Raw genomic sequence first — 26,675 nt, 5'->3', positions numbered from 1 at the left:
CGATCTGAGGAGCAAGGCAGTGAATTCACGTTAGTGTCTCGGCCACCAAATTCGCCTGTTCTGAAACAGATGGAACATATCTGGGACGCTGTAGAGCGCCAGTTCCGCGCCCACAAACAACTCCCCCTGAAATGCAGGAGGATCTGCAGTGAATTGACGCATGGTGCAGGGAATGGCATTTGAATCTCAATGTAGACAAATGTAATGTGCTGCGAATACACAGAAAGATAGATCCTTTATCATGTAGCTACAAAATAGCAGGTCAGCAACTGGAAGCAGTTAATACCATAAATTATCTGGGAGTACGCATTAGGAGTGATTTAAAATGGAATGATCATATAATGTTGATCGTCGGTAAAGCAGATGCCAGACTGAGATTCATTGGAAGAATCCTAAGGAAATGCAATCCGAAAACAAAGGAAGTAGGTTACAGTACGCTTGTTCGCCCACTGCTTGAATACTGCTCGGCAGTGTGGGATCTGTACCAGATAGGGTTGATAGAAGAGATAGAGAAGATCCAACGGAGAGCAGCGCGCTTCGTTACAGGATCATTTAGTAATCGCGAAAGCGTTACGGAGATGATAGATAAACTCCAGTGGAAGACTCTGCAGGAGAGACGCTCAGTAGCTCGGTACGGGCTTTTGTCAAAGTTTCGAGAACATACCTTCACCGAAGAGTCAAGCAGTATATTGCTCCCTCCTACGTATATCTCGCGAAGAGACCATGAGGATAAAATCAGAGAGATTAGAGCCCACACAGAGGCATACCGACAATCCTTCTTTCCACGAACAATACGAGACTGGAATAGGAGGGAGAACCGATAGAGGTACTCAAGGTACCCTCCGCCACACACCGTCAGGTGGCTTGCGGAGTATGGATGTAGATGTAGATGTAGATATTTACGGGGACTGCGTGACTTGTGCAGAGGCATCTGGTGCCACATACCTGCGGATACCTACAAAGCATTTGTCGGATCCATGCCACACTGAATCGCCGATGTATTGATTTCCAAACGTGAACCCAGAGTTAAGTGGGTGGTAATAATGTTCTGGTTGATTAGTATAGAACGCCTGTCTGAAGCGTGACAAAATACGGAGGTTGACGCAGAACAGGCATGGGCAACTGTTCGTGGTTGCGCGCTTGATTCACATACTTACGCAACCTCGCGGGCTGCCTCGTCACGTGACGCGACAGCAGCGCTCCTAGAGCATAAAGTCAAAACTATAGCTCCAGTGACGTTAACGACTATACGGCAACGAAGCGATATAAATGTCACACGTTTCTCGACAAGCCACGACAGCAAATTATGCTTCAAATATCGTTTTTGAGAGTACACTCATTTTATGTTCACTCTGTCTTCATACGATTATATTTCGTGAAAATTTTATGTTTACTTACGCCTTCGACAACAGCTGTTTTAAAAACTTCCGTTGTAAAATTTGCAACGCCGTTAGTAAAGAAACAATGTTCGCGACATGTAAATAAATGTAAACATCTGAAGATGGATTGCCAGGCGTCTTGAAATTTCATCACGGAAAAACAAACGCCTATAAAAGCAACTGGGTGCAGCTAATTCGTTACAAATTATCTTCAGCTGCGACAGTTGCAGCGTTGTAATACGTGCATAGCGAACGGGATTATTTATTAATGTTAAGAGAAGAAAGAATAGAAAAACAAAATACGGCAATGAGATAAGGAATCTCAGTCGACAAGCGAATTTCTTACGCGGGCCGGATTAAGCCAATCGGCCCACAAATACACTGACGATGTGTAAACATTGAAACATCCAGAAAATCTCCTCTAATGAATGTGGACTTGCCCACGAACAGCGCAGGAGGAAATTTCCAAGGAACATACGGAACCCGTCTTTCATTCCACGTCAAGGTAAAACTCTGATCGCAGCACGTGATTGTTTCACGCCATTGTGAATTCTCAGTGTCAGAATCGCACTTAGTGTTGCAATTTCCACAGACGTTAGTGTAGTTACTCAAGTAATACCTTCAGGGTTTCGCGGAGCGTCGAATGATTTCATCTCAAAAACGGCCGCTGGGGCCGATGAGAATTCTTCGGTGATACTAATGTCGGTGTACAGAAATTTGAGGGTCATTTACCTGTTAGCAGGAGTCTTACCATCTCATTTCCAGAAGACATTCTCATCGAACTCTGACTTTGCGCGTTTGTTAATTGCTGACGAGATTGATGTACAAAAAGCTAAGGACAGAAAGTTAAAGAGATACTGCGCGAAGATCATTTTGGCTTCAGAAAATACTGTAACAGATTTGTGGATAAAGACAAATACTTCAGCAAAGTAAATTGGAATAAAAAGTTTGATATTCAGATGCGAATATGGATAAGGCATAGGAACTTACGGTACATATAGGATACCTTCACTGGTATTCCCTTTCTTAAAACACTCTGGTTTCGACAAAGCGAATTTCTTATATAATTTTAAGTCTCATGCTTATTAAGTTTGCAGATAACTTATTTGCTCTAACTGAGAAGACTTAGTTCTCTTTCAGTTTTGCTTTCTATGCAGTTAAATTTGCTAACAAAGATCTTATTTCTTGTGTTTTCATTGTTTAAATTATTCTACATTTTCCGACAGCACGGGTGAATTACGTGTAGATTTGGACCTACATGTTTTAAAAATTATGCATTAATTCGTGTATTCCACCAGTTTTTCTGTTTCTGATTTCTCCTAAGGATTTTAAAGCTCTTCTATTGTAATAGGATCAACTGAAAGCCCATAGCTTTCTTAGTTCTCTTCTGATGTGTCTTCCTGTTCCCTCTGCTGACAGATTATGTCTTTGTAGTACTTAACCCAACGATCTTCATGTGTTGCATATATTCTTACTGTATTCATCTTATTACTGTTCATACAGATTTTAGTTTTGAAAGCACTTGGTCACAACAGTATTTTGTGTATGATAAATTTACTAAAAATGCATACCTATATTTCGTTCTGACGGTGTATTAATTCTGTAAATATTAGTAGTTCCAGTTTATTGTAATGTATTCACCCATTTTGACAATCTCCTGACAAAGATCAGAGAAGTGAGTATTATATTCAAATGATTTTTGTTTCTTATGTTATGCTTTCTGACTTGTTCCACACCCACGAGAATAACCTCAATTGTGGGTCTATGGAACGAAAACTGAATCTAATCTAATTTAACGTATTAGACTTCTATAGATGTAATTTTGCCTACACTCGATGAAACGGTGTAACTGAACATGAATATGCCACAAGCCTCTTGTTGTTCATTCTATAATTATTTTTGTAGTATGTCTTTCTTTCTTAATACGCGTCTTTACTCTATTCCGAATTTTGTTGCAGATATTGTATTTAAGGAATTAGGTTCTTTTCAGAACTTCTTCAATTTCTTCAGTGCAGCTCTCAGGTTCCATCAGACTGGACAAAAGCAGTAATCACACCAATCTTTAAACATGGAAACAGAAAAGATTGTAACAACTACAGAGGTATCTCTTTAATCAGCGTTGTGGATAAAATCTTCTCAGGCATTGTTGAAAGGAAAGTGCGAGTATTAGTTGAGGACCAATTGGATGAAAATCAGTGTGGGTTTAGGCCTCTTAGAGGTTTTCAGGACCAGATCTTTAGCTTACGGCAAATAATGGAGAAGTGTTATGAGTGGAACAGGGAATTGTATCTATGCTTTATAGATCTAGAAAAGGCATATGACCGGGTTCCTAGGAGGAAGTTATTGTCTGTTCTACAAGATTATGGAATAGGAGGCAAACTTTTGCAAGCAATTAAAGGTCTTTACATGGATAGTCAGGCAGCAGTTAGAGTTGACGGTAAATTGAGTTCATGGTTCAGAGTAGTTTCAGGGGTAAGACAAGGCTGCAACCTGTCTCCACTGTTGTTCATATTATTTATGGATCATATGTTGAAAACAATAGACTGGCTGGGTGAGATTAAGATATGTGAACACAAAATAAGCAGTCTTGCATATGTGGATGACTTAGTTGTGATGGCAGATTCGATTGAAAGTTTGCAAAGTAATATTTCAGAGCTAGATCAGAAATGTAAGGACTATGGTATGAAGATTAGCATCTCCAAAACGAAAGTAATGTCAGTGGGAAAGAAATATAAACGGATTGAGTGCCAAATAGGAGGAACAAAGTTAGAACAGGTGGACGGTTTCAAGTACTTAGGATGCATATTCTCACAGGATGGCAACATAGTGAAAGAACTGGAAGCGAGGTGTAGCAAAGCTAATGCAGTGAGCGCTCAGCTACGATCTACTCTCTTCTGCAAGAAGGAAGTCAGTACCAAGACTAAGTTATCTGTGCACCGTTCAATCTTTCGACCAACTTTATTGTATGGGAGCGAAAGCTGGGTGGATTCAGGTTACCTTGTCAACAAGGTTGAGGTTACGGATATGAAAGTAGCTAGGATGATTGCAGGTACTAGTAGATGGGAACAATGGCAGGAGGGTGTGCACAATGAGGAAATCAAAGAAAAACTGGGAATGAACTCTATAGATGTAGCAGTCAGGGCGAACAGGCTTAGATGGTGGGGTCATGTTACACGCATGGGAGAAGCAAGGTTACCCAAGAGACTCATGGATTCAGCAGTAGAGGGTAGGAGGAGTCGGGGCGGACCGAGGAGAAGGTACCTGGATTCGGTTAAGAATGATTTTGAAGTAATAGGTTTAACATCAGACGAGGCACCAATGTTAGCACTGAATAGGGTATCATGGAGGAACTGTATAAGGGGGGCTATGCTCCAGACTGAACGCTGAAAGGCATAATCAGTCTTAAATGATGATGATGATGATGATGATGATGAGCTCTTCAGACCTATTCAGATTCTTATATCCTCCATTTTTCTAAGAACCTCTATTGCTGCCATTTCTAAGCAGCTATGAACGCTCTATCATTCCGTATCCAAAACATTTCCAATAAGTGATTGCAATAGATACTCCACTAATTTTGCATGTAGTTATTTTATGATTTCTTCTTGTAGTGAGTAAATTGTATACATTTCGTCTGATAAAATGTGTCGTGGAGAAATTAGCGAAAGCAAGTATTTCAATCGAAGGACAATGGTAATGGTAACAAATGACAATGATGTGGTTCACAGACGATGTTGTTTTATAATGGCGAGTAGGAAAAATTTAGAAGACAAACTGAGCAATATGGAGAGCAATGCTGCGCAAACAAAAAAATTGGATGTTAGATGAACAAAGGAAAGACGAGTGGGGTGAAAGGAGGTTCAAAGTGAATAAGCCTTGACAAACACAAATACTAGAGAAGAAACAACAGTGAGAGAAATGAACGATATTTGATTTCTAGTAGTAGATTACACAAGATGTCCGAAAAGAGGGAAATATCAGTAGCGGATTGATGCACCTGAAGAAAACATTCTCCGACAAGAGGTTTTTTCTGGTAAAAAATATTGGCATGGAATTGAGTAAGGCTGCCCCTGGAATGATGCTTCTACAATACATTAGCGTATTGGAAAAAATCGTTGTATACTTCATGCTACATCCGTAATGACTTCGTTGTCGACGGGACGTTAAAGAACGCGCTTCCTTTGCTATATATTTGATGCTATACGATGAGAGACGACATCGAGTGACACAGAAGACTGATGAGCTGAAGGGGGTGGCGCAGTGGTTAGACACTGGACTCGCATTCGGGAGGACGACGGTTCAATCCCGCGTCCGGGCATCCTGATTTAGGTTTTCCGTGATTTCCCTAAATCGCTCCAGGCAAATGCCGGGATGGTTCCTTTGAAAGGGCACGGCCGACTTCCTTCCCTAATCCGATGAGACCGATGACCTCGCTGTTTGGTCTCTTCCCACAATCAACTACAATTTCTGGCGCAGAAGTTCAAATGGTTCTGAGCACTATGGGACTTAACATCTTAGGTCATCAGTGCCCTAGAACTTAGTACTTAAACCTAACTAACCTAAGGACATCACACACATCCATGCCCGAGGCAGGATTCGAACCTGCGACCGTAGCAGTCCCGCGGTTCCGGACTGCAGCGGCTAGAACCGCACGGCCACCGCGGCCAGCTGGCGCAGAAGTGTTACAAGGTAGTGCAGAAGCGATGTTGAGACTGGCCTTATATTCCACACGGAGCAGCACAAGATGGCAGCGGTTACTTGGTAACTAGTCACTCAGGACACGTCGTAAGAAAGTACCACTGAAATATGGAGTTGTAGCGAAATTTTGTGGTATCCCAGTACTCAGAAACGCGTAAAGAGCGCCTTTCGTTGAGCGACGTGAGATGCGGAAGGTTTTGTTTTAGTTTCTGGCACCGTGGCGAAAACTGAACCTCTGCCGGATATTTGATCGTAGTTGCCACAATGACTTGTGATCATTTAGTGGTATCGTTTTTGGTATCTAATGGGGGCTCTTTCACTGTTACGGCATTAGGTCGTTTGTCACAGCGTTCGTAATTGGCTCTCTCGTTCTACTGTCAATTAATCCCCTCGTTATCGGTCAAATTTGGATTACCGCAGAAAATCTGTGCGTGACAAACTTGATTGCTGTAAATACACGTTGCTTTCGGAACGAATCTTTGATTCTCATTAGAGTTTATGTTGTAATAAAGCTTTATTCCCGAGGGTTACGGCCTGGACTTTTGTCTCTGTCAGCCAATTTTCTCTCCAATCCAGGCGTCTCACAGTAGGTCTGAATCCCGACGATGTGGCCACAAATAATAGGTTGACTACAGTAATGTCTAGACTATTGAATCCCGGTCTTACAAGCATCTAGCTCCTTTTTCCGATGGTTGAATTTTTGGCACTTATGCAGTTTAGCAGGTACGGAAAAAATTTTTCATTTTTTTCAAAATTTGATCGATTATAGTCAAATTTGATACGCTGATTACGAATACGATATTTATTTTCGCCCCAGTCAATTATTTACATCAAAAAAATTGTTTTAAATTTTTTTAAAATTTTTTTATTTTTCAATATTTTGTCGATATAGTGAATTCTGATGCGCTGATTTCGAATATAACATCCATTTTCATTTTCCCTTGACCGTCGGCGATATCTTCTGCCCGATAAGCGCGGCGCTGCCGATGACGCAACGTTGCGTAATACACTAACTAATCAGTATTTTCAAATCATAGGCGGCCGCTGCCGCGGCCGCATTCCAAAAAAAAAAACTCCCAACCTAACCTCAAGTGGGCTACGCTACAGATCACTTTATTTATGAAAATACAAAGTACAATCACCAACAAACTTTACATATTCACCCACAAAGCTCTCCAAGCCAGATACATTTGGAATGAAAAATTTTTTCCGTACCTGCTAAACTGCATAAATTAATCTGTAGCGTAGCCCACTTGAGGTTAGGTTGGGAGTTTTTTTTTTGGAATGCGGCCGCGGCAGCGGCCGCCTATGATTTGAAAATACTGATTAGTTAGTGTATTACGCAATGTTGCGTCATCGGCAGCGCCGCGCTTATCGGGCAGCAGATATCGCCGACGGTCAAGGGAAAATGAAAATGGATGTTATATTTAAAACAATTTTTTTGATGTAAATAATTGACTGGGGCGAAAATAAATATCGTATTCGTAATCAGCGTATCAAATTTGACTATAATCGACCAAATTTTGAAAAAAAATGAAAAATTTTTTCCGTACCTGCTAAACTGCATAAGTGCCGAATTTTTTTCAGGTCAAACGCAGCATTCATTTGTGAGGCACACGCCGGCTAGCTGGGCTGGAAAAGTAATGCGTCCTTCGGATGAAATATTTTTGTTCGGCGAAATCAGATCGACTTTTTTTAAAAATGGAGGCTATTCCACAAGGCACGTACTTAATCTCGAACACTTACTTCATTATTTAATCACTAATTAACGATTGGTTGTAGTTAATTAACTTCTTACCGAAATGCGAGCGAAAAAAAGAGCTAAGTTTTAGATTCCACGACATTCGCCTTCTTTTTCCTTCCATCCTCACGTATGTGACACTATCTTTGCGAATCAGCCTTAAAATCCAACTGCTAACCGGAGTTCCGGCTTTGAGCCACTTTTTAAGCAACAATAGCAAAATGCCCTTATTTACACAGAGAAATTAGAAACTGACGTCAAGAAGTTTCTAACCTACGCCATTGCAAGAGCCAAGTATTATGTAAAAGAGTACTCATGTAGAATATACCAACACGAGTCCATAGAATGTTTATCCGCGGATCGGACAGAATTGCTTCTACAATTTTACCAGTCGCTCAGTTTGCGGAATATGCGCAGGAATCAACAAACGTGTTAATAAGACAATATAGCCTAACCTTTGCCCGAAAGTCTTCTCATCTGAAAAATATGGAGGATATGTTCTGGAGACTTCTAGCAACAGCCGATCGCTATATTTCTTGTTTGCGGATACCATCTCCGAGGAAAATGAAAACTTTGTCGTCGGAATCTGTTGCCCTGTTGCTGCCTGATGCACAGGGTTACGAGGAACGAGATGTTGAGGATGGTGATGAGGATACAAATGTCGGTGAGGAAGAAGCTGAAGAAGGAAATGAAGATGAAGAACAAGAAGCACAAGAGGAAGAAGGTTAAGAAGACTTAAAAACTTTCAGTTTTTGTTACTAATCTATATCTTCCGTAATAAAGATAGTAATAGAGGCAGTTTTTTTAACTAAGTTTACCATTAAAATTATAAATGTTCACTGAAAACATTTTTTGTTGACTTCATTATATTTTTCCAGATTGTTTTCACCACATTTGATCCACCATTTAATCCATCATTTTGAATTTTTCAGTTTTGATATAAAAATCGGTATCAGAAGGGTCATAAACCCCGTTATATCCATTTTTGGCCATATTAAGGGAGGTAGGACGTCAAACGGGCCGACCTGGAGCAGGAGAGGCACCACAGGACATTTTAATTTCCACTGTCTATACTTTTACAAATAAATTCATAAAACTTTGAAAGCATGATGAGAAAGGATTCAGGATTCATACTCATAGCAGTGGAAGCTCAAAAACGTAACAAAATAATTTTTTTACATGTGAAATTTCATCATTTTTTTCACTTACTACTGGCTGCATTTGTTTCTGTAGGTACACTTTTCTTCCTAAGTAAGAGAGATTCTTCGATGAATTTTGCACAGCATACAAACTATAGTTACAGGTGTATGAAACTCTAGAGTTTATTTAATTTATAAAAATATGAATGAACTGTTACATTTTAAACTTAATGTTTAGAAAAAAACTCAAATTTTATAGTTAATTATCTCAATTTTTACCACAGTTTTTAATAGATTTGGAAAATTCTAGAGTTTCATAAACCTGTAAGTACTGCTTGTATGCTGTGCAAAATTCATCGAAGAACCTCTCTTACTTAGGAAGAAAAGTGTACCTACAGAAACAAATGCCGCCAGTAGTAAGTGAAAAAATGATGACATTTCACATGTAAAAAATGAGGTATTTTGCTACGTTTTAGAACTTCCACTGCTATGAGTGTGAGTCCTAAATCCTTCCTGGTGCTGCTGACAAAGTTTTATGAATTTATTTGTAAAATTATAGACAGAAATTAAAATGTCCTGTGGTGCCTCTCCTGCTCCAACTCGGCCCGTTTGACGCCCTACCCCCCTTAAAGCAGATTTTGGACAGGTATTCAGGATTCAGGCCCACTGAGCGCCTCCCTGTTCGAAATAAAGATGCAGTCAGCTAGGACCTCGCTCTTAATTCCCAGACTGTACAGACGTTCTCCTGCATACCTTTCTGGGTTCATACCCGTCTGGTCACCCCCGATTAGGAGTTCTGGGGTACCCTGAACTATTTCGGGACACGTGCTTGGTCATCGTAGTCCAGCTGAGCCAGCGATCTGTCTACAAAGCACAGAAGCTCATCTCTCACCTTCCTTAACGCTTATACAGATGAGCCAAAACATCACAACTGTCTCCATAATAGCGTGATGGTGCAGCTGCGGAATACGAGTACAATATACCGTCAGTTCTGGTTCAAATGGTTCAAATGGCTCTAAGCACTATGGGACTTAACATCTGAGGCCATCAGTCCCCTAGAACTTAGAACTACTTAAACCTAACTAACCTAAGGACATGGCACTCATCAATGCCCTAGGCAGGATTCGAACCTGCGACCGTAGCAGCAGCGCGGTTCCGGACTGAAGCGCCTAGAACACTCGGCCACCGAGACCGGCTCAGTTCTGTGTGTCGTGGATTCTACAAATCCTGGGTAGGTTTCCGAAGGTACGAGGTGCATTCAAGTTCTAAGGCCTCCGATTTTTTTTCTAATTAACTACTCACCCGAAATCGATGTAACTGGAGTTCCTTCTAAACGTAATCGCCATGCAGACGTACACATTTTTCACAACACTGACGCCATGATTCCATGGCAGCGGCGAAGGCTCCTTTAGGAGTCTGTTTTGACCACTGGAAAATCGCTGAGGCAATAGCAGCACGGCTGGTGAATGTGCGGCCACGGAGAGTGTCTTTCATTGTTGGAAAAAGCCAAAAGTTACTAGAAGCCAGGTCAGGTGAGTAGGGAGCATGAGGAATCACTTCAAAATTGTTATCACGAAGAAACTGTTGTGTAACGTTAGCTCGATGTGCGGGTGCGTTGACTTGGTGAAACAGCACACGCGCAGCCCTTCCCGGACGTTTTTGTTGCAGTGCAGGAAGGAATTCATTCTTCAAAACATTTTCGTAGGATGCACCTGTTACCGTAGTGCCCTTTGGAACGCAATGGGTAAGGATTAGTCCCTCGCTGTCCCAGAACATGGACACCATCATTTTTTCAGCACTGGCGGTTACCCGAAATTTTTTTGGCGGCGGTGAATCTGTGTGCTTCCATTGAGCTGACTGGCGCTTTGTTTCTGGATTGAATAATGGCATTCAAGTCTCATCCATTGTCACAACCGACGAAAAGAAACTCCCATTCATGCTGTCGTTGCGTGTCAACATTGCTTGGCAACATGCCACATGGGCAGCCATGTGGTCGTCCGCCAGCATTCGTGGCACCCTCCTGGATGACACTTTTCGCATTTTCAGGTCGTCATGCAGGATTGTGTGCACAGAACCCACAGAAATGCCAACTCTGGAGGCGATCTGTTCAACAGCCATTCGGCGATCCCCCAAAACAATTCTCTCCACTTTCTCGATCATGTCGTCAGACCGGCTTGTGCGAGCCCGAGGTTGTTTCGGTTTGTTGTCACACGATGTTCTGCCTTCGTTAAGCTGTCGCACCCACGAACGCACTTTCGACACATCCATAACTCCATCACCACATGTCTCCTTCAACTGTCGATGAATTTCAATTGGTTTCACACCACGCAAATTCAGAAAACGAATGATAGCACGCTGTTCAAGTAAGGAAAACGTCGCCATTTTAAGTATTTTAAAACAGTTCTCATTCTCGCCGCTGGCGGTAAAATTCCATCTGCCGTACGGTTCTGCCATCTCTGGGACGTATTGACAATGAACGCGGCCTCATTTTAAAACAATGCGCATGTTTCTATCTCTTTCCAGTCTGGAGAAAAAAAAAAAAATCGGAGGCCTTAGAACTTGAATGCACCTCGTATGTGGCAGCAAATATCTACGCACAGGTCACGCATTTCCCACACGTGAGGGACAGGTAGCTTCTGGGTATGCCCCCTGTAGTGGACTGACAAGACAGCCAGTCCACAGTGACGGGTAATCGAAAGGCACGCGTTTACACATGCCGGCTGGCGTTAGGTCTGAAACAGGATGCGTAATGAATGCTATAAAGAAAAGTACGTAGCTGCTGGAATACATAACTTTAATCCATCATTTGTATACAGCATTCTGGATGATACAAGTGAGACTCTCTCTAGAAATGGTTAATGGCGCCTTGCTAGGTCGTAGCCATGGACTTAGCTGAAGGCTATTCTAACTATCTCTCGGCAAATGAGAGAAAGGTTTCGTCAGTGCAGTCGCTAGCAAAGTCGTCGTACAACTGGGACGAGTGCTAGTAAGTCTCTCTAGACCTGCCGTGTGGTGGCGCTCGGTCTGCGATCACTGACAGTGGCGACACGCGGGTCCGACATATACTAATGGACCGCGGCCGATTTAAAGGTACCACCTACCAAGTGTGGTGTCTGGCGGTGACACCACACCCCCAGTACAAGTTAGCGTCCCAGACGTATTGCACCAGGTTCAGATAAGGCGAATTTGATGGCCAAGACGTCAACGTCAGCTCACTGCCAAAGCTCATCAAATAGCTGTAGCTCGAGTCTGGCCTTTTGTACAGCTGTCCCGCTGAGAGCTGCCGCCGCTAACGCTGCCGGGGAGAGATCAAGGCTGAAGGGACGCGGGTGGCCCGCCGTAATGTTCACATAGTCCACAGCCGTCGTAGTGCCTTGTGTGTGGTCTGCGAAATCCAGGATGTTGTGCAGTGCTTAGGCGATACACAGAATACCAGGAACCATTAGGCAGTATAGCAAATGCATCTTACTTACATGGGAACCTTCCCATCGCACCCCCTCAGATTTAGTTATAAGTTGGCACAGTGGATAGGCCTTGAAAAAACTGATCACAGATCAATCGAGAAAACAAGAAGAAGTTGTGTGAAACTATGAAAAAAAGCAAAAATATACAAACTGAGTAGCCCATACACAGATAGGCAACATCAAGGAGAGTATGAGCTGAAGAGTACCGTGGTACCGTGGTTAGCGTGAGCAGCTGCGGAACCATAGGTCCTTGGTTCAAGTCTTCCTTCGAGCGAAAAGTTTTACTTACTTTATTTTCGCAAAGTTATGATCTGTCCGTTCGTTCATTGACGCCTCTGTTCACTGTAATAAGTTTAGTGTCTGTGTTTTGCGACCGCACCGCAAAACCGTGTGATTAGTAGACGAAAGGACGTGCCTCTCCAATGGGAACCGAAAACGTTTGATCGCAAGGTTATAGGTCAACAGATTCCTCCACAGGAAAACACATCTGATATATTCTATACGACACTGGTGAGGGGATGTGCGTCACATGACAGGAATATGTTGTCGACCGACCTAACTTGTACACTTGGCGAATGGGTAAAAAGATTCTTCTACCTTGCCCGATTTAGGTTTTCTTGTGGATCACTCCGAAAAAAGTGATGAAAACAGAAGAGTTTGTCACATAAACTGTAACAAATGAATGCAACAGTTTCACAGTCGCACAGTATTCCCTGTGCTCTGTCAAAACATATGTTTTTAACGTTTACAAATTTTTCCGTGTGCAGACTGTCAAATCCTGCATATGTCCAAGCAAATCTGAACATGTAATGGAATTTTGGAGAGCGAAGTTGATTATGTGTGAGTGCCTGAACTTTGATAATTGTCTAAAAATAAAAAAAAATTAAACTTATCACTCGAGGGAAGACTTGAACCAAGGAACTGGTGCTCACGCTAACCACGGGACCACGGCGCTATTGTGCTTACACTATCCTTGATGTTGCTTATCTTGTGCATGGACTACTCAGTTTGTATATTTTGCTTATTTTTTTCATAGTTCCACACAACTTCTTCCTGTTTTCTCGATTAATCTGTGTTCAGTTTTTCAAGGCCTATCCACCGTGCCAACTTATAACTATATCTGAGAGGGGTGCGATGGGGAGGTTCCCTTGTTAGTGCTTAACCTAGGCATTTAACAGAATGCGTCTTACGTTTAAGACAAAGTGTGAAAGAAAGAAATTTAAATATTTTGACAGTTGCAAGATCCACGGAAATCATTGTTTTAATAGTTTCGGTCCAGTCCTGTTGGAGTTGAGTTGTGTCAGTGTGTCACTTTCGCTATAATGGAGGTTACACTTGATTATTGTGAAACTATTGTGGTTGATGATCGTGTAAATGCAATGACACAATGATTTTGTAAGACTTTCAGATATCGAGCAGTAATGAGTAGTTCAATAAACGGCGTTTTTCTAACAGACAATCGGTTTAAGTGAATAATAAGGAACCTCGTCAGTATTGGACAAAGAAGTAAATCTCAGATGAATTGCAACTCAGCAGTCTCCCAAAACTGGACAAGGGCTTGTTGAAGTGCATGTGCAAAATTAAATGCCAAAACCTCAGGCCTTTGTGTGTAAAAACAAAAATTATTTGAAATTCAAAATTTCATTTCTATTCTGTTTGTTGCAATAACTAAACCTTTGAAGTGTATAAAAATTGAAAGTTATTATTTATAGTACATTTGTAATAATTGTTAAAAACTTGTTTGTTACCCATTAATAATTGTTAAAAATTTATTAAAACACGTCTAGTTCAGAATAAGCCAATTTCCAGACACACACAGTTGTGACAATTTTCATGGTTTAATTTAATTTTCATGAAATATATCAACTTCTAATTTGAACATGTTGTTTCGCTGTTATTTTATACTTTGCCTGTGTCCATTTAGTATTCTATAAAATACCTTACCTTTTGTGTGTTTACTACAAAAAGTATTAAATTACAATTAAGTTAAACGACTTGAATTCTCCGTTTTACCTAGTCACTCTACACAATGCATTGATTTGAAACTTTGCTGGTAACACTGCCACAGATCTCATGAAAGCCCAGGTGAATGTCCACCATATCATGGTGTCACCCCCTGTAGTGCTTCCTGTGTTTCGAACAGCTGTTTGCTTGGATATCTGTGAATCAGGGCACGACAAGCCACCTGGTGTTAAAAGAACCGTAACTCATCCAACCATGTGACACATTCCATCGATTCACGATCCAATCTCGATGATTCGGCGCACTGTAATCGTAACTGACTATATCGTTGGGCCGAAATGGGAACACGTAAGGGTCGTCTGCCGTGGAGCCCCGTGTTCGACACTGTGCACTGGCGGTGCATTCCCAAACACTTGTACCTGTATCTGTCATCAGATTTGCCACAGCCTGCTAGCTGTCCTACTTTACGGGGCGACCAAGCCTCTGACCTCAGATTTCTGTGATGAGGCCTGGACGTCCAGTGCCTTGTCACCTACTCATAATTTCACCGTCTTCAACTGCTTTCCATACATACTCATGACAGTAGCACACAAACAACTGTCCACTTTCTCCGTTTACGAGACGTTCGTTTCATAACTGTTGTGAATGTTGCTATTAATTCAGACCACTTATTCACGGCAACAGAAAAACGTTTCCCTGCTAAAGTTTTTTAAAGGTGCCTCATTGCACGTGTGCTAATTGCCACTCGTTTGACAAGCTGCACTGCGACAAAAAAATGGCAGTGCAACAAGAAATAAATAACTTCTGTTGGGGGTATGTTACAGAATGGTACTTAATTTTGTCACAGTTTTATGTGTGACACTTGATGTTCAAAACCTAATCCACACATCAGAAATAGTTTTGCATCACCCCAGTCCTAGAGCTCCTGAAGATAGATGTTGACTGTGGATATTGTATCGCACACACAGTCCATTTGACTGTTCAGAGATGTCATTACACCGGCCCAAAGTTGTAAACAGCCATGCAAGAGCAGCACCTATTAGACGGAGGCGGTCCGACAGCCGATCAGTTCCAGTCATTCCACCAGGAAGGAGGTACATGGCTCGTATTGTCTGTAGTTGGTTGGTTGGTTGGTTTTGGGGAAGGAGACCAGACAGCGAGGTCATCGGTCTCATCGGATTAGGGAAGGAAGGCGGCCGTGCCCTTTCAAAGGAACCATCCCGGCATTTGCCTGGAGGATTTAGGGAAATCACGGAAAACCTAAATCAGGATGGCCGAACGCGGGATTGAACCGTCGTCCTCCCGAATGCGAGTCCAGTGTCTAACCACTGCGCCACCTCGCTCGGTATTGTCTGTAGTTAAGCCATGCGTAGACGGTCAATATCGTTCGATCGCGTCCACATTGTTACTTTGAGCCAGGAAGGGCTCTCAAAAAGGGAAGTGTCCAGGCGTCTCGGAGTGAACCAAAGGGATGTTGTTCGGACATGGAGGAGATACAGAGAGACAGGAACTGTCGATGACTTGCCTCGCTCAGGCCTCCCAAGGGCTACTACTGCAGTGGATGATCGCTACCTAAGGATTGTGGCCCGGAGGAACTCTGAGAGCAACACCAATATGTTGAATAATGCTTTTCGTGCAGCCACAGGACGTCGTGTTATGACTCAAACTGTGCGCAATAGCCTGCACGATGCGCAGCTTCACTCCCGACGTCCATAGCGGGCTCCGTCTTTGCAACCACGACACCATGCAGCGCGGTACAGATGGGTCCAACAACATGACGAATGGACCGCTCAGGACTGGCACCACGTTCTCTTCACCGATGAGTGTCACATATGCAATCAACCAGACATTCGTCGGAGACATGTTTGGAGGCCACCCGGTCAGGCTGAACGCGTTAGACACACCGACCAATGAGTGCAGCAAGTTGGAGGTTCCCTGCTGTTTTGGGATGGTATTATGTGGGGCCGACGTACGCCGCTGGTGGTCATGGAAGGCGCCGTAACGGCTGTACGATACGTGAATGCCATCCTCCGACCGATAGTGCAACCATATTGGCAGCTTATTGGCAAGGTATTCTACTTCATGGACGACAATTCGCGCCCCCATCGTGCACATCTTGTGAATGACTTCGTTCAGGACAACGACTAGAGTTGCCAGCATGTTCTCCAGACATGAACCCTATCGAACATGCCTGGGATAGATTGAAATGGTCTGTTTATGGACGACGTGACCCACCAACCACTCTGAGGGATCTACGCCAAATTGCCGTTGAGGAGTGGGACAATCTAGACCAAGAGTGCCTTGATGAACTTGTGGATAGTATGCGATGACGAATACAGGCGTGCATCAATGCTAGAGGACGTGCTAGTGGGTATTAGAGGTACCGGTGTGTACAGCAATCTGGACCACCACCCCTGAAGTGTGAGGTAACGGGCGAGTCGAGCAGCCCTGAAAATATTCTTAGTTCAGAGTTGGCGACCACCGCTCGGGCCTCTCGGCAAGGCGTGCCTCGTTAGCAAGTGCTGTGCTTGATTCCACACAACGGCCGGACTGTGGTGATGCTGTGCGCCGGGAGGATAGACTTTGTGGAACCTTAATGGCAGACATTACACAGTTCATATAGAAAATAATAGTAGCCAGATGAATCATGATACCTCAAAAAGAAACATGTACATTACTATTGTTTGCACGACGATTCTGATGGCGTAATCAGATTTTCAATATATTTATTAGTTTAAAGTTTAGTATCTGAAGATAAATTATACAAGTAACACCCAGCAACGTATTTCCAAAATCTAAACGGTTCATCCGATTTCATCGATCTACGTGTCTTTAGAAAGCTACTAGTGTAAACCTAAATTGATATGAATTACAGGCATGTAACTTAAATATTACATCAGTTGTTGGAGGTGAAAGTGGCCAATTACTATCGATCACGCCAGGCCATAAGTACTCCACAGTTACACGAAAAAAACTGTAGCAGCATGCTTTTAAATATATTTCTTCGTCTATGTCTTTGTTTATATCCGATATATACTATTCATGAAGAAATTGGTTAAATACAGGGTGATTCAAAAAGAATACCACAACTTTAGGAATTTAAAACTCTGCAACGACAAAAGGCAGAGCTAAGCACTATCTGTCGGCGAATTAAGGGAGCTATAAAGTTTCATTTAGTTGTACATTTGTTCGCTTGAGGCGCTGTTGACTAGGCGTCAGCGTCAGTTGATGCTAGGATGGCGACCGCTCAACAGAAAGCTTTTTGTGTTATTGAGTACGGCAGAAGTGAATCGACGACAGTTGTTCAGCGTGCATTTCGAACGAAGTATGGTGTTAAACCTCCTGATAGGTGGTGTATTAAACGTTGGTATAAACAGTTTACAGAGAATGGGTGTTTGTGCAAAGGGAAAAGTTCTGCAGCCAGCCCGGGACAGAGCACTTCATCACTGGCCTCCAAGATGCCCTGATCTTACCCCCTGCGATTTTTTCTTATGGGGGTATGTTAAGGATATGGTGTTTCGGCCACCTCTCCCAGCCACCATTGATGATTTGAAACGAGAAATAACAGCAGGTATCCAAACTGTTAGGCCTGATATGCTACAGAGAGTGTGGAATGAGTTGGAGTATCGGGTTGATATTGCTCGAGTGTCTGGAGGGGGCCATATTGAACATCTCTGAACTTGTTTTTGAGTGAAAAAAAAACCTTTTTAAATACTCTTTGTAATGATGTATAACAGAAGGTTATATTATGTTTCTTTCATTAAATACACATTTTTAAAGTTGTGGTATTCTTTTTGAATCACCCTGTATTTACTGTGTGTTAGAAAACACAAGAGACATTAGGCTCCTGGCGTACATTTTGCTTCTTTTCTTTTGATATATGTGTATTTAATTATTTACGTAGTTAATAATGTGTGTTAGAGCGTGTTTATGGTCCAGCCGTAGGAATATTTATTTAATTTCAAGTATTTAAATGTAAATCCAGTATTTCGTATGTGTTTCAATATGTTTGTGAGTGCACGTTGGCTTGGAGACATGGAGGGAGCGCTCTAGCCAATCACAGCGCTCGTTACTAAGAGAGACGTATGGCGGCTGGGGAGGAACATCGTTTCCGGAGAGGACACGAGGCAGTTTGGAACAGTGCGGAGCGAGGGACAGTTGCACAGGGCACGAGGAGTCGCGGAGAGAGCTGGAGAGCGTGCAGCGGTTTGCGCGTGGTCGCGACAGGTAGAAATACTTCGGAGTGCCGACTTGTGCGCTTGTGAGACTTCCGTGGCTTCTACATTGAAGACGTATTGTGCATTTATAAGCGAATATCTCGCGAGCTATGGTGTCATTCATAACTAATTACGTGCAGTAGGAATCTATTGTTTCCGTGTTATTCAACTTATATTTTATTTAATTTCTGGGTCATCGACACCAATAAGTGTCTTGCCGCATTCTCAAAAGTACTTCTACTATCGTACTCCATATTTAAAGTGTGACAGTTTTCAGGAAGCTGGCATTCGTGTCAGAACGGTGCAGCATATCTATTGTTAGTGGAACGAAAAACCAGTCCAAGTTGCAAATTTTTGCTTTTTATTCGTTAGATGACAAATGGTTCAAATGGCTCTGAGCACTATGGGACTTAACATCTATGGTCATCAGTCTCCTAGAACTTAGAACTACTTAAACCTAACTAACCTAAGGACAGCAAACAACACCCAGCCATCACGAGGCAGAGAAAATCCCTGACCTCGCCGGGAATCGAACCCGGGAACCCGGGCGTGGGAAGCGAGAACGCTACCGCACGACCACGATATGCTGGCTGTTAGATGACAAGTTAGGGGCCGAGACCCATTTTCAGATTATCGTAACAACGTCGAAAATGGCATTTCTAAAGATGTAAAAAATGTAAAATCAACATTTACAATGCATACAGTTATCTGTGTACGTATTGGAAATGCTATTTTCGACTTTGCTATGATGATTTGAAAATGGGTCTCGTCTCGAAACTACTCATCGAATGAATAAAAAGTAAAAATTTGCAATTTGAACTGGTTTGTCGTTGTACTGATTAGCAGAGGTTGCTGATCAAAAATGGTTCAAATGGCTCTGAACACTATGGGACTCAACATCTTAGGTCATAAGTCCCCTAGAACTTAGAACTACTTAAACCTAACTAACCTAAGGACATCACACACACCCATGCCCGAGGCAGGATTCGAACCTGCGACCGTAGCAGCCCCGCGGTTCCGGACTGCAGCGCCAGAACCGCACGGCCACCGCGGCCGACAGGTTGCTGATCAAGCTACTCTAGCATGCTGGAAGTAAATGTCTATGGTTGTGGGCGAGGTTTTTCGTTCGGCTTCAGATGTTGCAGAATTTGCACTTTGTAAGCATACAAACGAAGACGCTGGCGTGCTAGACGATGCAGTGTTGCTCGGTTGCCCAGACGTCTGCCGAAATGACGTACGTGAGCTTCTGAGAAACGCTTGTCTGGTGTCCTCCACTGTCTCTTCCGAAACACTACGACGTGCAGCGCCAAAATGTTTCAATAAACTTGCAGTTACCAGAAACCTACGATACTTTTGCTTAATTGTTTTCGCCTCCGGTGAATTACACCCTTCCAGTCGAGTCTGCGGTACACTTTCTTTGGACACTAATCGGCGATTTTGTTTCTGCAAATTACACTACTACTTGCTCGCGCTGCTGTGCAGTCGCCATTTCCACTTCATGCGATCATGATGCTCTCTGGCGACAATAGTTGCCACGTCTGACGCAGGAATATAAATTGTCTGAGATCTCCTAGCAAATGCTCCAATTTCATTATCATATCTATTGCAGTTTTTTTCCTGAGCCTTTGAAATACGGCAGGTTTGAAAGGAACAATCTGCATATTGTAGATCTTCATGAAGTAGTCAATGCGACAAGTTGCGTATATACTCGTATTTTGCATTTCCCTAATTGTACTTTATTTACTTGATCTTCCTTGTAATTAATAAAATGAAATCCTTGAGTACTGCTCATATATCACTGCAGATGTCAGGAACTATCTGAGATATGTTGTTGTGGTCTTCAGTCCTGAGACTGGTTTGATGCAGCTCTCCATGCTACTCTATCCTGTGCAAGCTTCTTCATCTCCCAGTACCTGCTGCAAACTACATCCTTCTGAATCTGTTTAGTGTATTCATCTCTTGCTCTCCCTCTACGTTTTTTACCGTCCACGCTGCCCTCCAATACTAAATTTGTGATCCCTTGATGCCTCATCACATGTCCCACCAACCGATCCCTTCTTCTAGTCAAGTTGTGCCACAAACTCCTCTTCTCCCCAATTCTGTTCAATACCTCCTTATTAGTTATGTGATCTACCCATCTAATCTTCAGCATTCTTCTGTAGCGCCACATTTCGAAAGCTTCTATTCTCTTCTTGTCCAAACTATTTATCGTCCACGTTTCACTTCCACACATGGCTGCACTCCATACAAATACTTTCAGAAACGACTTCCTGACACTTACATCTGTACTCGATGTTAACAAATTTCTCTTCTTCAGAAACGCTTTCCTTGCCATTGCCAGTCTACATTTTATATCCTCTCTACTTCGACCAGCATCAGTTATTTTGCTCCCCAAATAGAAAAACTCCTTTACTACTTTAAGTGTCTCATTTCCTAATCTAATTCCCTCAGCATCACCCGACTTAATTCGACTACGTTCCATTATCCTCGTTTGCTTCTGTTGATGTTCATCTTATATCCTCCTTTCAAGACACTGTCCATTCCGTTCAACTGCTCTTCCAAGTCCTTTGCTGTCTCTGACAGAATTACAATGTCATCGGCGAACCTCAAAGTTTTTATTTCTTCTATCTGAGATATAGCAAGTACTAAAATGCAAAAAAATTACTAACGTGTCTCCATTCGCTAAGAACGAGAGGCTTCAGCGGACATTGCTCGTCCGTTGATAATCTGTGTTCCGCTTTTAAAAGCCTCACTCAGTTGTAAAGAGAAGGCAGCGAAAAGCATGAAACGACATTACTACAGGGTTTCGGAGTACCGGTAATGCCAACAATGTCTGCAACTGTACACATTGAGAAATGCCCTAGCCTTCACATTTTCCGCCATTGCATAATAATTTTTTCCCCATGTTTGCTTTACTAGTTTCGTAAAAGAAACAGCGCGCTCGCGATTGCAGTATAACAGTGTCTGAACATCACAGTTTTGCGTTGCGGCTATAACTAGCGTCGTATCGAGCGAAACCTATGCGCCGATTATAGCTCCACACACACAAAGAAAGGACGCAACGCCTGCAACGTTCTTTCCGTTCGCTGCAGCATAAACGCTCGTTCACAGGTACAGGCGAATGGTAGTGAACACGCGCAAGTTGCCGGCGAATGATCGTTAGTTTTCTTTGCGATGTAAACGACGCTGAACGTGTGCAGCTCACGAAGTCGCAGGGTCCTTGAAAGCGCAGGTCACGGAAGTCGGACAGCCTGCAAAATAGCGAAGGAGTCAATCTGTACAGAGCAATCGTTTCAGTCGCGTGTAATGAAAAACTCGTTCGGGTGAAACTTTACCGCCATACTCAACAGGATTTATTATTAAGATTGATATAAATGGTAAACGAACCACAACTGAGACCATCCCTCGTTAATTCAGTACTGGTGACCGACCTGGTACGAGCAGCAATAACGCCAGAGCACTTCCCTTGCTCAGTCGTAGAAAAGCCACCGTTCCGCACGAGTAGTTCTTCTAACTGCTGGCCGCAGACCTTAGAAACTAGTGTGGACCCGTGGACGTCACACACTATTCCTGTCTCCTCGACTTATCTCGTTTGGTATGGGATCTACACTCCTGTATGGATACTAACACTTAATGTAACTGGGTTTTCTCTTTTGATGCTAGTCAATTGTCAGGATGAGCATTACTGCAATGGGTATTTGATTCTAAAGCATTATGTCAGGGTGAAAAACACTAAATAAATTACTTTTTCTCTCTTAACAACATGTGGGCAGGGTGGGTTCTTCCTTGGCTCGGGTACGAGGTAGAATGAAACAGCATTTTTACATGAGATAACTTTTATTGAAAGTTTCGAACAACTGTATCTTACTGGATGTTCTGGCTCGGAGAGCGGCAGCTGTGTCGTTTGCGAAACCTTCTGCTGCGGCAGCGGCGGCGTCTGATAACGCGTGGCGGTGTGTATCTCGTGTCGCCGTTTCGCCCAGATGACTGGAGTCGCGCATCGTGCTGTGGCCCGTTTAATTATAGAGAATGAAGTCGTGAATCGGATGGTGATACCTTGGATGTGGCGCCCCAGTGTTTCTCTTCTCTAAGCGTCGGCCAGCGGAGCGGCGCGGTGGGGGAAGGCCAGTGTCCCGGACTTGAACAATGGACTCCAGTTTGCCAGTCTTCGGCTGTCAGATCTTCATCACCAGCTCACAGGTGACTGCTGATGTGAGGCCGTCTCCTTCCCGTCCTCACGAGTCACCCGGGTACGTAAAAATCAGTCTTCAAATACCTTTTAACATCTGTCTTCTGGCGCCGAGGCTGTTGTTTGCTATTCCATCACAGCGGTGGACTTGGTGCGTCTGTGTATCATGTAGTCTCTTCTTGCATGACGGTTTTCAGCACCGAAACTGACTGAAAACTACTGCTACTCTCTGTCGAGCCCACTGCGTCTCGTGTATTTATTCACTTCAGTTCGCTGGAGGTGAACTACTTCACGATCATTGTCTCTTCTGTCACGTTGAAAAGCTTCTCGAAGAATCTTCTTAACGTCGGTCATTGGCTCTTGAAATGTAGGCGAGGGCCTTTGCTCACATGCGACAACTGAGAAACACGTGAGCCGGTCGGGCGATGCCCTGACGACTGAATCGACAGCGACCGCTTAAGTGGGGAGGGCGATGGCTTCTCCTGAACTTGCTGACTTCACGGTCATTGTCTCTTCTGCTCTGCCCACTGTTTACCAGTGTGTAATTCTTCTAAAGTAAACTAAGTTTTTCATTTATTTTCTAATTTCTACTTCGCTTCACATTGATTTCACTAATTTATCTACCTATCTTAAGTACCACTCAACAATACTACTTTGCAGTACACATCTGGACGTCATTTTCGTGTTTGGTAATCTGACGTATTTCTCAATGTTGTATCTAGGAATCCTGCATACTCGGTTCGCTCGACAAACGATCAAACAACTCGCATTAATATGTTTTATTACACTTAAATCAAATACAATAATTAACTTAGGCAATTACAGAGATGTGCCACAGACAAAGGGCGACATATGAAAAAATCAGTCTTTGCAGTGACCGCTGATCTCTACCTGACAAACGTCTGTCCTCAAAAATGGCTCTGAGCACTATGGGACTTGACTGTTGCAGTCATCAGTCCCCTAGAACTTAGAACTACTTAAACCTAACTAACCTAAGGACATCACACACATCTGAAGTGTTGGCAGAAGAGCCAACACCTTGTAGCTAGAGGAGCCCGAAATACACGCGTGCAAGCTCACGCAGATTGGCGTGAGGGCTGGAACAGGACAATGTAATTTAATGTAGCAAATAAAGTACGCAGTTGAAGTAATACTTAACTTTATTCCACAACTGGAGAACATCGCTCTTGAATGTACATGCTTTTAATATCTCAATATCAATTGGTAATGGCGCCTTGCTAGGTCGTAGCAACTGACGTAGCTGAAGGCTATGCTAACTATCGTCTCGGCAAATGCGAGCGTATTTGTCAGGGTAGCATCGCTAGCAAAGTCGGCTGTACAACTGGGCGAGTGCTAGTACGTCTCACTAGACCAGCCGTGTGGCGGCGCTCGGTCTGCCATCACTGACAGTGGCGACACGCGGGTCCGTCGTATACTAGCGGACCGCGGCCGATTTAAAAGCTACCACCTAGCAAGTGTGGTGTCTGGCGGTGACACCACAACATCCATGCCCGAGGCAGGATTCGAACCTGCGACCGTAGCGGTCGCGCGGTTCCAGACTGTAGCGCCTAGAACCGCTTGGCCACTCCGGCCGCAAACGTCTGTCCTGAACTGGTGTCGAAGTGCCTAACGGTGTCGCTGCTATTGAACTGGGCTGTCACTAATCGGACGCGGCGCTTGTGTCCTCTTCACGTAGGGGCCGGTGCTGTCGCGTTGTCGTCCTGGAATGGAGGTCGGTCAGCGTGCGATTGGCTGACCCCTCCTCACAGCCCTCTCTTCCCTGTCGTTCCCAACCGGCGTGCCGGCGCTTGACTATACGCCGCACCATTCAACATCTTTTTTTCCCTCGTGATATCACACGATTCAACGTTTATTACGCAGTGCTAACTACTGCACTGTAATACTGACTTTGTGAGTTCGCCAATGACACTTTGCGAAATATATTGAAGAAGACCCAAAGCTTTAAAAACACTGACGATCGCTCGGTATATCGTGCGGTATACTGCACTGTGTAAAGGTGGTATTGCTCAGTACACGACGATCCTGGCGATGCCGAGAGACATTAAATTCGCTCCGAACGAATTTCCTCAAAGGTCTTAAAATACACTCATGCTCATAAATTGAGGATAATTGCAGAATGTGGTACCACACAACGTGGCCCTACACAAAACTGGCGCTAATAGCGTAGGCACATAGAGAACACACACGACACAGATCTGTAAGTCCACAGTATTAGTGATAAGTTGAGAAAACCGTCCCGAAACACATGTGCTACAAAACACCACTGTTTCCTGCGTATACAGGGTGTTACAAAAAGGTACGGCCAAACTTTCAGGAAACATTCCTCACATACAAAGAAAGAAAATATGTTATGTGGACATGTGTCCTGAAACGCTTACTTTCCACGTTAGAGCTCGTTTTATTACTTCTCTTCAAATCACATTAATCACGGAATGGAAACACACAGCAACAGAACGTACCAGCGTGACTTCAAACACTTTGTTACAGGAAATGTTCAAAATGTCCTCCTTTAGCGAGGATACATGCATCCACCCTCCGTCGCATGGAATCCCTGATGCGCTGATGCAGCCCTGGAGAATGGCGTATTGTATCACAGCCGCCACAATACGAGCACGAAGAGTCTCTACATTTGGTACCGGGGTTGCGTAGACAAGAGCTTTCAAATGCCCCCATAAATGAAAGTCAAGAGGGTTGAGGACAGGAGAGCGTGGAGGCCATGGAATTGGTCCGCCTCTACCGATACATCGGTCACCGAATCTGTTGTTGAGAAGTGTACGAACACTTCGACTGAAATGTGCAGGAGCTCCATCGTGCATGAACCACATGTTGTGTCGTACTTGTAAATGCGCATGTTCTAGCAGCACAGGTAGAGTATCCCGTGTGAAATCATGATAACGTGCTCCATTGAGCGTAGGTGGAAGAACATGGGGCCCAATCAAGACATCACCAACAATGCCTGCCCAAATGTTCATACAAAATCTGTGTTGATGACGTGATTGCACAATTGCGTGCGGTTTCTCCTCAGCCCACACATATACAGTACAGTATATACTGACGAAACTAAAATGAGCTCTAACATGGAAATTAAGCGTTTCCGGACACATGTCCACATAACATCTTTTCTTTATTTGTGTGCGAAGAATGTTTCCTGAAAGTTTGGCCGTACCTTTATGTTACACCCTGTATATCCCGACATCAATATGGGATATGATCACCATGCACACTTACACAGGCCGCACAACGGGTTGGCACACTCTGGATCAGGTGGTCGAGCAGCTGTTGGGGTATAGCCTCCCATTGTTGCACCAGTGCCTGTCGGAGCTCCTGAAGTGTAGGGGTTGAAGACGTGTTGCGATACGTCGACCGAGAGCATCCCAGACGTGCTCGATTGGGTTTAGGTCTGGAGAACAGGCAGGTCATTCAATTCACCTGATATCTTCTGTTTCAAGTTACACCTCCACGATGGCAGCTCGGTGGGGCCGTGCTTTATCATCCACCAGAAAGAAGGAGAGACCCACTGCACCCCTGAAAAAGCGGACATACTGGTGCAAAATGACGTCCCGATACACCCAACCTGTTACAGTTCCTCTGTCAAAGACATGCAGGGGTGTACGTGCACCAATCACAATCGCACCCCAAACCATCAAACCACGACCTCCATACAGGTCCCTTTCAAGGACATTAAGGGATTGGTATCTGGTTGCTGGTTCACGCCAGATGAAAATCCAGCGAGAATCGCTGTTCAGAGTGTACCAGGACTCGTCCGTGAACATAACCTAGGACCAATGTTCCAATGACCATGTACTGTGGTCTTGACACCAGGCTTTACGGGCTCTCCTGTGACCAGGGGTCAGTGGAATGCATC

The sequence above is a fragment of the Schistocerca cancellata genome, chromosome 8 (assembly GCF_023864275.1).
Source record: "Schistocerca cancellata isolate TAMUIC-IGC-003103 chromosome 8, iqSchCanc2.1, whole genome shotgun sequence".
NCBI classification, from domain to species: domain Eukaryota; kingdom Metazoa; phylum Arthropoda; class Insecta; order Orthoptera; family Acrididae; genus Schistocerca; species Schistocerca cancellata.
This window is presented reverse-complemented; position numbering follows the sequence as displayed.